The sequence below is a fragment of the Helianthus annuus genome, chromosome 11 (genome assembly GCF_002127325.2).
Source record: "Helianthus annuus cultivar XRQ/B chromosome 11, HanXRQr2.0-SUNRISE, whole genome shotgun sequence".
In the NCBI taxonomy this organism is placed as follows: Eukaryota; Viridiplantae; Streptophyta; class Magnoliopsida; order Asterales; family Asteraceae; genus Helianthus; species Helianthus annuus.
The window spans coordinates 155,324,860-155,338,178 of NC_035443.2; the positions used below are offsets into that span (position 1 = coordinate 155,324,860).

Here is a 13,319-nt window from a genome sequence, read left to right on the forward strand (position 1 = left end):
ATCTAGTCAAGAGCTAACCTCTGCTGCAGCTTGGGCAAAAAGTATGTTTCCACCGCCATCAATCAGTCCAAGTCAATGGGCTTTGGTATCCAATCAAAGTCAAAGCATTCAAAACCTTTTGATTAGTGAAAGCGAAACGGGCAGTAACAATCGTCCACCAAAGTTGAATCATATGAACGACTTTCCATCATGGAAAAACCGCTTTCACACGTATGTTCAAGGGCAAAGCACCGATCTTTGGACGTGTTTCATCAATGCATTCAATGCTAATCTTGAGGTTGCAGCGTCCACTTCAGAAGGTTATGCTAACATGCTCGAAAATGACAAGAAGGCTTATGAATTGGAGAAAAAGGCCTTTGCTACACTTACACAAGCACTCAACAAAGATATCTATCATCAGTTCTCCTACTGCAAGACCACGAAAACATTGTGGGATGCCTTAGTTGCTAGAGGAGAAGGCAATGCAGCTACTCGAAAGTCTCGTCATGATTTGTTGAAGAAAGAGTTTGAATCGTTTCAATTTTTGGAAAACGAAACTCTAAATGATATGACAACACGTTTCTATCATCTGATTAGTGAAATGTGTGCTTATGGGGTTGTCTCTACTCAACAAGACATGGTGAATAGGTTTGCTGACGCCTTACCTCCAAAGTGGAGTTCTTTTATTGAGTTGTTGAAGCATACTGGAACTCTAGACACGGTTAACATCTATGAGTTCATTCAGAAGCTGGAACATAAAAATGATGAAGAAATCAGGAAAGCAAAGCGAGCTCCCGCTCCTCAGAATACAGAGATGTACCTTCCAGGCTTAGGCTTCGATGTTTTGGCAAGATCCGCTGCAGCTCAGCAACCTAAACTGCAAACTGCTTTTGTGTCCAACACAAGTTCTCTTCCGTTTCCTCAATCAACTGCTGCTCCGGCTTTTGATCCGAGGTCTTACATTCCCGTCCCAACACAGTCACAAGTCCAACCACCACAACAACAACAGCAGGCTCACTATACAAACAATCCTCAACCTCAAAACCCTAACACAATCCGAGTCGATAATTCAAACCTTTCACATCTCAGCATTGAAGTTGCTAAGGAGCATATGGAAATTATCAATACAATGGTCAGTGCTTACTGTGGTTTGGTAGCAGGTCAGCTTGGAAACATCAACATGACCAATGAAGATTATCAACAGATCGACAAGGAAGAAATGGAGTTGATGGATATCAAATGGGCTTTTGCTAGTGCAGTGAGAAAGGCAAAAGATTTTATGGCTCGAACTGGAAGAACTTCGTTGGAAGGAAAGAAAGATACGAAGTATGGGTTTGATATCAACGCCGTTACATGCTTCAATTGTGGTAATAAAGGGCACTTCAAACGTGAGTGCACTCGACCAACAAAACAAGGCAATCACAACCCTTTCAGAAACCAAACGAGTACTACAAATGTGAATGCCTAGCAAGAAAACCGTGAAAGGAGGATTCTGGCAGTTAATAACAATCAGGGCCTGTCTGGAACTTCAAATCCCAATCGGGCTTTGGCTGTTCAAGCTGATGAGGGATGTGACTGGTCTGTGCAGTTTGGTGAAGGTGATCAAGGAGGTGGAACAGCTTGTTATGCAAAGATCATCAAGCATGTTCATAAAGAAGAGTCCTCTGAAAGTGATGACAGTTCTGGTTATTCTGGAAGTTCTGATGAAGAAGGCTCTGTTTCTGGGGATAATCAATCAGAGTCTGATGTGAAGGAGGAAGCAGGTTCTGGTGTTGAGGATTTATTGAATGAAGCTGATGATCTTATATGTCAGAAATCAATTCTGATCAAGAAGGCTGCTACTACATCCAGGGAAATGGAAAAGTTCTTCTCTGAAGACGGATCTTTTTCTTTTCAAACTGCTTTTATGACAAATGTGTCAGCCTCTTCGAGTCAGGTAAATTCTGAACCTCCTGCTCCTAGTGTTTGTGAATCATGTGCTGAAATGAAGCTTGAACTTGAAAAGCTTCATAGTCATAATCAAAATTTGGTTATTGAACTTTCCAAATGCAAAGAGGCAAATATGGCTTTAACTCGGAACGAAAAAGATTTTAAATCAGTAATTGAAACATTAAAGAAAAATGTGTCCAAAGGGAACAAAGTAGTTTACCACAAGCAAGTAAGTATAAACGAATACATTAACATTGTGGAAGAAACTAAGAAGCAATTAGCCATTGCCCAATGCGAGCATGATGCGATCAAACAAAAATTGGAGAGTTACTCTAACTCCCAATTTGTGCTTGATCACATTATCGATGTTCAACAACCGAAGGGAAATCAGAAAGGCATAGGGTATAAGAAATGTCCGCCCCCCTTGATGAACAATTATACCAAGATGCCTGATGAGGAGGAAATGCCTCGGTATGAACCCAGTGTGCCTCTTGATGTTGAGGAATTTGCTACTGGCCTAGGGTTCAAACCGGACAATTCTTCAAACACATCCTCAAAGCAACAAGAAACTTCATCATCCATGAAGCAAAGTCCTCCAATTATCGAGGACTATGAGACATCGGATGATGAACCAGACGTGGATGTAAGTGACCAGGATAAATCACTTAACAAGATGAAAGGAGTAGTTACTCCACGAGAAAATCACATTCTTTGTGATCCCGATACTCCTGATGTCCCATCTGTTAAGAAACAAGTGATTGATTCTGTCAAAGTTGTTAAGACATGTGGGTCTACTGTTAAAAGCAGTAATGTGTTGTATACGTTGGTTGGAGATGATAAAATCTACTCAGATCACGATTTCCCAATTAAAAATGTAAATCAATCTTTGATTGACAAAGTCTTTGAAGACAACACAAACAATTTTTTGGGAAAAACACTTCCGGGAATTGTTGTAACACAATGTGATCCAATTCCTAAGGCTGAGATTAGAAAACAGTTTGGTAATCAAAAATCTTCAACCACTCAACAACCTAGTGCTTCTAATGGTAAACAACCAGTCAAACGAGCTCAAAAGCATAAGGTCTCTCAGATGAAATCTGAAACAAAAGGAGCTCGATTTCAAAAGAAAGCAAAAGATGTCAAGTTCGTGTCATCCAAGGGTACTGATAAGATTGAAACTTTTGAGAACAAATCTAACACTGATTTTGTAAAACAAGTCACAATCTTAAAACGTAACAGTGATAACAATTACACTCAACGCACAAATGGGTGTGATGAAAAGGCTAGTACCTCGGGTTCCACGAGTTCGACATCTTGTGGTCAATCAAGTTCTCCTAAATTTGTTGAAAGGAGAACATGTTTTAAATGTGGAGAAATTGGGCACATCATCAAAAACTGCCCAAATGCTCCAAAGAATAAATTTGTTGAGAAAGCTCCACCTGAAACAGTTCATCCTCAACGTCGGTCAGGTTCACCTAAACATGACAAACGAACTGTAAAAGAACAAGAAACTAAACAACGACGTAAGAACATGAAAACTGTTGAAAAAGCTTTAAAATCTAAAGTTAAAACAGTTCAAAGGGAACCAAGTGTGTCACAACCTGTAAAACCAGAATCTTCAAAAACTGGTAGGCAAAAACGAACTTGGATACCTAAGGCGGGTGACAATTCAGGGGGAGCAGTTGTTCTTGAAAACCATCAAGAGATTGATATCACGTTTTGTGATGCTCAGGGACGACCCAAGACCACTAAGGCTTGGGTCCCCATTCTCAACTGATGTTTTTAAATGACATGTGCAGGATGTTCTAGGAGGAACTATTAATAGTCACTGGATTGTTGATAGTGGAGCATCCAGGCACATGACTGGCGACTTACGGCTCCTATACGACGTGAGAAACATTAGAGGAGGGTATGTCGCATTTGCAGGAGACAAAGGCGGATTCATCACTGGAGAGGGAAGTATCTCCAATGGCATCGTGTGCTTTGATAAGATCAATTATGTTAAGCAAATTGATCATAATCTTCTCAGTGTGTCGCAAATCTGCGATAAAAAATTCACCGTGCATTTTGATGATGCCGGCTGCTATGTGCTGAAACCTGGATTCAAAATTCCACAAGAATGGATTCTCTTATCGGCTCCGAGAGTTAATGATCTTTATATTCTCGACATGAGCCAAGCGATTACAACATCTGCACAAGTCACTTGCTTTGTCTTGAAAGCCACGGGAAAGGAGTCTATATCTTGGCACAGAAGAATGGGACACATTCACTTGAGAAAGATGAACCATTTGGTGAAAAATAATCTTGTGAATGGTGTGCCTGTGAGAAGTTTTCATTTACAAGATATCTGTGTCTCGTGCCAAAAAGGGAAGCAAACAAAGAAGTCTAACCCTTTGAAGAAAATCAACACTGTCAGCATGCCTCTCGAACGTCTTCATATGGATCTTTTTGGACCTATGAAGCACAAGACAACATTCGGAGATGCTTATTGTCTAGTTGTTACTGATGATTATTCTAGATTTTCTTGGGTATCCTTCATGGCACACAAGAGTCAAACTCCTGGCGTCCTCAAGGATCTTCTTACAATGTTGGAGAATCTCTATTCGTTGAAAGTGAAGAGGATCCGAAGCGACAATGGAACCGAATTTAAGAATCAAGTTATGGATGAGTTTTGTACTTCTAAAGGCATTCTTCATGAGTACAGTTCTCGTTATACACCACAACAAAACGGTGTCGCGGAGAGGAAGAATCGGACGATTATTGAAACTGCAAGAACAATGTTAGTAGAGTCGGAACTCCTATTCAATTCTGGGGGGAGGCTGTATCGGCTGCATGCTACACGTTAAACAGAGTTCTTACAGTAAAGAGACATGGCAAAACTTGCTTCGAAATCCTTCAGAAAAGGAAACCGGATCTTTCTTACCTAGAACCGTTTGGTGCTCCATGTACTATGATTGAGCCGGATGGAAAGTTTGGAGCTAAAGCTATCGAGGGATTCTTCCTTGGATATGCTACTCCGAATTTTCGTGTTTGGAATCTGGCTACCAAAAAGATTGAGCTATGGAGTGAAGTGAGGGTTCAAAGGTACACAAGTCCTGTTAGGGCTCCGGGTGATCCGTGGATGTTCGATTATGATGGACTATTTGACTCCTTCAATCTGCCAACCTTTGACGAAGAATCAGCAGCGGCTAGGATGTTGTTGGAAAGTGACAACGCTGCTGTCTCGCCTTTGGTTAGACCTATTGTTGTTGACCCCCAAGCTTCTTCGTCTGTCAACAATATGGTTCAAAATGAGGTTTATGAAGATGCTGCTGATTATAATGAATCTTCTGAAGATGATGAATATCATGATGCAGCTGAAGGATCTTCGGCTCCAGTTGCTCCTGTTCAAGGTGCCTCTGTTGATACACCTCATATGCAGAATATAGACACTGCTGAAGGGAATGCATCCACCTCTACACACATTCCTGGTGTGGAGTTGGTTGTTGATCTTAATCTTAACAATTTGGGTATCAATGCACGTGTGTCAGAAAATCCGGAAATGAGGATTCATGATACCCACCCCCAGCAGAATATTATAGGAGATGTCCATCGCGGTGTGCAGACGCGTAATCAGCTGAGAAACAACCGGAATGCTGGTTTGTATTCAGCTATAAGAGAATCTGGTCTTCAGAATGACTGGTCCTTCACGTGTTACGTGTCACAAGAAGAACCAAAATCGTGGAAAGAAGCGTTGAAAGACAGTGCTTGGGTTGAAGCCATGCAGGAAGAATTGCAGCAATTTCAAAAGCTTGGTGTTTGGAAGCTTGTTGAAAAACCTGAGAACTACAAGAAAATTGGCACTCGATGGGTTTTCAAATGCAAGAAAGACGACCGTGGAGTGGTTATTCGGAACAAAGCACGTTTAGTCGTTCAAGGTTTTCGTCAGATAGAAGGGATCGACTACAACGAAGTCTATGCACCTGTTGCACATCTGGAAGCAATTCGGATCTTTCTGGCTTATGCCTCATTCAAAGGATTCAAGGTTTACCAGATGGACGTCAAAAGTGCATTCTTACATGGTGTGGTTGAAGAAGAGGTGTACGTCGAACAGCCTCCAGGTTTTGAAGATCCTATCCATCCCGATCGGGTTTGGTTGCTCAACAAAGCTCTCTATTGTCTTCATCAAGCACCACGAGCTTGGTATGCAACCTTATCCACCTATCAGCTGGAGAACGGTTTTCGAAGAGGTCTTATCGACTGTACTCTTTTCATCAAAGAACAAGATGGAGATCTTCTTCTGGTACAGGTATATGTTGATGATATTATTTTTGGTTCTACTAATGATGTCTTGTGTAGGAATTTCGAGCGCATTATGCAGGATAAATTCGAGATGAGTGCTATGGGGGAAATGACCTTCTTCTTGGGCCTACAAGTGCAACAAACTGAGTCTGGGATATTCATCCATCAGACTAAATATGTTGGTGACATCTTGAGCCGGTTCCAGATGTCTGATGCAACGCCCATTGGTACCCCACTGCCACAAAATCACGGAATTACTCTAGACTTGAAGGGTGAAGCTGTTAGCCCCTCATACTATCGCGCAATGATCGGATCTCTTATGTACCTCACAGCATCAAGGCCAGACATAATGTACCCAACGTGCCTGCTTGCCAGATATCAAGTCAACCCGAAGGCCTCACATCTTGCAGCTGTAAAAAGGATTTTTCGTTATTTGAAGGGTTACCCTGACACCGGTCTATGGTACCCTAGGGATAATAACTTTGACTTGATCGCATTCAGTGATTCTGATCATGGCGGATGCAAAATCGACGGCAAATCCACAACGGCTGGATGTCAGTTTTTAGGAAATCGCCTAGTCACATGGCAGTGCAAGAAGCAGACGTGCGTCGCTACATCAACATGCGAAGCTGAATACATTGCTGCCTCAAGTTGTTGCTCCCAAGTTCTTTGGATCCAACAACAATTACGCGACTACGGTTTTGAATTCCTAACTACTCCTATTTACGTTGATAATTCTGCTCCATTACAGATCACTAGAAATCCTGTGTAGCACTCAAAGACCAAACACATCGAAATCAAATATCACTTCATACGTGATTGCTTTGAGAAAAGGCTAATCGATGTTGTTAAGGTCCACACCGATGACCAACGTGCCGACCTTTTTACCAAAGCATTTGACAAATCAAGATTTGACTTTTTATTATTGGTAAACGGCATTAAGGTCAAGCAAGAGTAAACCAACATCGGAAAATCATTTTTGTAAATACCTTTGTGTTTTAAATTTGTCTTAGTTTATTGATTTTAGGGGGAGTAAATTCAAAAATCGGAAATTCCAAAAACATCGAAAAATTTCAAAAACACAAAAAAAAACAATAGAAAAACAAAAATGAGTTTCCTGGCGAGCAAAAGAGAAAATGATAGTACATCAGTGGTCTATCCAAACCTCTTTAAACCTTAAATGAAAAACGATAAGCAGCTCTATATAAGATGTATCGATAGGCTCACAATCATTTTAAAGTGTGCAGGGTGATATAAACTTAAATCGACTGAAAATCAGGTGGGAACCATTCATTGGCATATGGTCTTAGTACCGAAATTTCGTTTGATAGATTGCCGAAGTTCTGAGATATTCGGTCTTTATGCTGCTTATCATCTGGGTATCATGGTTGTATCTTTTACCGAAAAATAACGGGGACGCAAGTCTAGATCTTCCATGATACTATACATACGTGTACATATTACATACTGCATTCGACCTCAATAAGTGATAAACAATCACATGTCCAATCAAATAAGTGATAAAATATCACATTTATCCGGGAGTCAAGTTCGTCTCTCTGCTGTACGGAAGTACTGACCTGTTCACGGACTTGCTCCTGTGCCCTCATGCATATGAAAATCAAGTTCCTCATCAATAAGTGATTATATCACATAGGGCTTGTTTTCAATCAAAATAAGTGAGAATCTCACATCATATACGGTCAAACAGATGATAATTGGTATACTCACCGGTAAGATGAATTCTCGTGCATACCTTGATACGGGAATGTGTCGTGATGTGGATGAACACCGGTCGGTAAGTATAAATCATACCTTAACGTATCCCCTCGCCATGATTACATCTGATAAGTTGAGCTTAAGTGGACAACAATACCGATAATTGTTATAGGATGCTTATCTTAATGTTAACTAACTGAACAACAAGAGTGTTTTGGCATGACCGTACACTGATATGATTCTCTTACCCTCGAAACTCGCAAAAAGAATGTCTGTATATATTTACTGCTTAACTTTTATTGTCTTATTTTAAACAGTTTCATCGTTTGGTGCATATCAGCACGACATTAGCGGTGATGTCGTTTGATAACACTCAAAGGATATTAAAATTGTTGTCTTTTAATTTATTCAAAAATACCAAAAAGATTTTAGGTGTGTTTTAATATAAACTTTGTAAAAGCCAAAAAGATTTTATTTCTACTTTATTTTCGATCGTACGATGTTGGAGCTCAAGTCTTCGTTACCTGAAACCTGAACGAAAACCGAATTGGCTAAATCTTCATAAACGGTCAAAATTTGCAAGTTTTGAAAGTTAAATCTAAAATTGAGAAATTTGTTAAACTTTCAATCTGTCGGACGGTGTTTGATTGTGACATGGTCATTCGTGTGTCATTTGTTTATACTAACTATTCCAAGCAGTTGTTCTCATTACGCGTTTAGATTTCTTGCGTGTGCAGATTCTAAAGGCTAGGAGAACATGGTCGATGACAAGCTTCGGAATGAAGACACGACGTGAAGGCACTCAAAAGATGAAGATGATCGAGCTGCCGCTGACCATCATCAACACCACAAGGATCTTAAGCTTTGAAGATCAAGTCATTCACGAGCATAACTCAAGGGGGAGCTTATGGTAAGGGGGAGTTTGTCAACACACTTCCTACATGATACTGGTAGTTTGTTGATACACTTTCTGCTTTCAAGACGTGAAGACTTTGAAGATCCTCCGACTCTGACGACTCGAAAGGACATCTGAGACTTGAAGACACGAAGATCAAAGATGATCAAGATCGAGACAAAGCTACAGCCAAGGGGGAGTTTGTTGGTGCACTTGTGTCTGCACTTTGTCTGTATTCGGTCTCGATGTAAATGATGTCTATGTTAGTCTTGTAAGTTTGACCAAGTCAACTATCCTCCTAGTTTGACTTGGCCAAACAGTTTGTGCATGAATGTAAAATGTCTGTGCCGAAGGATGTTTCATCGAAGGATAGTTTAGATCCTTCGATGAGCTCGAAAGATGAATCTCGACAGATCATCCTTCGAGATATACATAGATCCTTCGACAGGTTTGACTTCGATAGATGATCCTTCGATCATCTATCGGACCCTTCGATCAGCCTTGATGATCCTTCGGACAGACTTGCTGTGTTTGGGTATAAATACCCATGCAATGTGTTCACTTGTAGGAGAAGCACCCAGGGAGACATTTGAGAACACTTGAGAGACACTTCTGTCAAGAACCCACACATTAGAGAGTTTGCATACTGATTTGTAATTCTTGTAGTGTACAGGCAAGAGATGGGCAAATCGGGTTTCTTGTAATCCCGGAACCGGTTTCTATCCGTACCAGGTTCTTGACTGCGTTTGAACCCGATTCTTCTAGGACCCGGTTCCAGTTAGTGTTAGTACCTGGTTTCAAACCAAAATTACCGGAACTGTTCCTAACTGGTCCGGGTATGTTGTAACTGGTTCCTCGATGGAACCTCCGAGTATCTTCTAGAAAAAGCTGCAATAAAGCTGCCGGAATCGATTCCTAACCGCTTTATATCCGTTGGAATCGATTAATTGCCATTAAAACTTTAAAATCGGTTTCAAGTATTTATAAGCATATCACCTTCAACCAAAACTTAGCCCCACTCAAATCGGTTTCAACCTTCAAGTTACACCTCAAAAATCGGTTATGGCATGCAACGATAAAGTGGTCAAGGTTTTGGAAACCAAAAGAAACCCCCAAGTTTGGAAGCACTTTGATCTGTGCCTGATGTTTGATAGCCATGAAATGGCACGTTGCAAAGGTTTTGGGAAGCTCATGCAGGCTACGGCGAACTCGGCCCTTAAAAGACACACCAACCGTCATTGTCCGGTGACAAAGGTTGTGGCGAGGAAAAGTGAAGGCGGTGAATCATCCAGAACTAGCTCGAAGGTTTAGTGTGTTTATGTGATGTTGGTTTGAGTGTGTTTTATGTTAATCTTATGTTTAGTTATGATGTTTAGGTATGATGTTTGTTTTTAATTTTTGGTTTTAATGTCCGGTAGGTAGGTAATGTTTGGTTGTAATGTTTGGTTTTAAGATTTAATGTAATGTAATTGGTTTTATTTTAATCCTCCCGGTTCTGTGTTTATGGAGGAACCGGTTCCGGGTAGGAACCGGGTACGACCCTATTTGTTTTATAAAATGTGGAACCGGGTACGAACCTATGGGTTTTTGAACCTGGAATTGGTTCTTCTATACAGCGGGTAAGGGCTGGAACCGGTTTCTGGTCGAGTCTACCGGGTCGGGTTTGGAACCGGTTATTATGTCCATCTCTGGTACAGGCTGCAATAACCAACGGTATGGACTTTGGTTTGCAACCGGCCATAACCCATGACCCAACAGCCTTTCATTTTGACTCAAATAAAAATAAATGTTTGACCCAAAGAGGGTCCCACTGAAAGCAGCCTCTGTATCCTCATGAATAGTGGAAATGTGTACCTACATCCCACATTCCCCAGACCCTAGCAATTGCTTTGCTATTTGTGGTTTACTGGGCATGGTTGTTATTTTGACCCATATTACAAATATAATCATAAGCAAAAGACTAGGAATAAAGATCAGAGCATCAATAAAAAAATATTCTATTTGTTATCAATACATCTTACTAGTACCCAAATTAAAGTGAAAACAAAAATTAAAACATTATGATCAATCAACATGTTACAATTAGAACTCCAAGGTTGAATAATCAACACAGCAATCAACATGGTTGTTAAAGGCTCTTTTTGAATGAAGAAGTAAACTTCCATGTAACAACCAATATTCTGGTTAATGAGAAAACACCACCATAAAAAAAGTGGACCTAGAACACGTAAATGATAGATGCCTAGTTAATTAGGTGCATTTGCATAGAAATCACTATGCTCAGTGTGTGCAATCTTCGCCCTACATATTCTTGAGGCAATCGGGGTATGGACTTGAGCTCCTCTTCTCACTGACTTCACATGTCCACCTTAATAAAACAACATATACACATAAGAAACTGGTTTTTTAATACAAACAAACCAAATAAAAATAAGTTAAGTGGGTGAACTTACCTGCCAGGTAACATATCATTGCAAGTTCGGTTTTCCCTTGCAGCTGCATCATGGTAAAACCTGCGTGCATCCCTTGACCTAAGTTCAAAGCGACGCACCTTGTTTCATACGGCACCTTGTTTCAACAAAATTTATCTTCCCGTCATTGCAATTAAGAACCCAAACCCTGATCCTCCAGTTGGGCACGTCTGAGCCACTAGATGCATGTTTTGCAAACTTTGCCGGACAAGTTTGTTTGTTCCTCGATTACTGCCTTCAAATGGATGTGTGACAGAGTTTGTTTGTGCCTCAATTACTGCCATCAAAAGACTGCTCTCCATAATCATCAACAGAAATTTTCCAAATATTCACAACCTTTAGGATCGCTGTGCTTCGAGAGAGGGCGAAAAATTTGTGACAGGTGCACAAAAATTGCTGGAAATAAATTTTAAATATCTTATTTTCATAGAAAGAACAGAAGAAGACTTTAACAGAAACAAATTAAAAGCCCAACATATTCAGTATTTATTTCAGGATGCCAATGGTGTCTCCCACCTTTTTTCATCACTGCATTCAATCGTAAATTAAATTACGAGTAACCATCATAGAGCTTGAAAATTAATTTCATATCAGTAAGGAGAGGTGAAACAGTATAATAATAACATGGGGAAACAATATAATGGTAACAAATTAATTAAATTGTTTAGAACTAGAAGTTGTTTCTCTCTCATTTGTTTTACATATCAACCTTATCACCAAGTTAACATTTCATAAATTCATAATCGTGTTGCTTTATTTTCATAGGAGTCTGCTACTGACACCAACTTTGACCAATTTCAACACATAACTTAATTTTAACAAGTCTGGTTAAAATGATTAACTAGGTATGAAATAAAAGTGTATGTTAACATTTAAAATACATATTCAAAATCTAAAAAAACAATAAAACACAACGATTTGACCATACCTATGAACAATCAACATGTTATGATCCGATCCACATAGGGAGATGAGAGATCGATGTATACAGTGAGCGGACTGATGGCTAACACACAATTCAAATATAATAAAACAACAAAAGGAAAACAACTTTCAGAGATGATCATTGTATAATCAAACAACAAAAGGAAAACAACTTACAAAAGCAGCGAATCAGATCTCTCGATCATCTTGCCCTGAGGTTATGTATTAGAGTAGGGGGCGGCGTCCGTATATGTAGTTGACAACGCTGGGTAAACCCTAATCTGAATTTTAATTCGGAATTAAATAAAACAAATTAACGATCATAAATTTTGATGGAAGTAAGTAGACTTATGTAACACGTATGCCAGCCAATATAGGTTAAAAATCTATTACAATTTGAACAACAACCATATTATAAACCAACTGATTTGAAATTGTATTTAAAAGGGGTAGTGACGCATCTTGTGTAACATCCCTCAAAAACTGTGTCCTATAATTCCCGGCCTATTTTGTAACTGAATCCGAAACATAATTGTTGATGCATATTTGTGTGGATGCCGCTCGCCTCGGTTCGAGAACGATGTTGACGACGTTCCTCCATACTATCGTACGACCCGACATTCGCGATACGAGAACGAATGTTTATGGATCCTCTAGAAATTGTTTCTTACACTAATCATGATCATCAAGCTTCCAACACACAAGTTAGAGGTGAGTGGGCATGTGGGGGACCCACATATGCGGTGAATCATCAAAGGGCGCGGGGGGGGGGGGGGGGGTATTTGCATTTTTTTTAATCTTGTTGCATATATAACTTTCATGAACTTTGATAATTTATATAAAAATTTCTATAAAGTTTCAAGGTCCAACATTTTAAAGTACAAACAACCCACCAAAATTATTAGTTTGTTGGTTGATTTGTTGAAAAATTTAGAGTAGGTCTTGTACCGGGTTAAATACTAAACACTGCGTTTCACTTATATAAATCCATGACAAAAATTGTTTTCACACATGTTTTAACATCAAAATTATTAATCCAACTTTCCGGACTAAAAATTTTATTATTTTTGACACTACGTGTTTTGTTGTCAGGCAGTTTAACTTAACTGAATTAACTGCTT

At 39.7% G+C, this 13,319-nt stretch overlaps 1 long non-coding RNA gene across 3 annotated transcripts; it reads right to left on the reverse strand.

The window, feature by feature from the left end:
• Positions 1-10,776: 10,776 nt before the first annotated feature.
• On the reverse strand, positions 10,777-12,477 carry LOC110884553. 3 transcript variants are annotated; one of them, XR_002561287.2, is made up of 4 exons: positions 12,376-12,477; positions 12,203-12,280; positions 11,257-11,670; positions 10,777-11,171 (listed from the first exon to the last, which is right to left on the reverse strand). It is a non-coding gene; the product is annotated as an uncharacterized LOC110884553 (long non-coding RNA). The 3 variants fall into 3 exon arrangements; XR_002561288.2 differs by lacking the exon at positions 12,203-12,280 and having other exon boundaries at positions 12,376-12,464; XR_002561286.2 differs by having other exon boundaries at positions 12,203-12,450.
• Between the last annotated feature and the right edge of the window lie 842 nt (positions 12,478-13,319).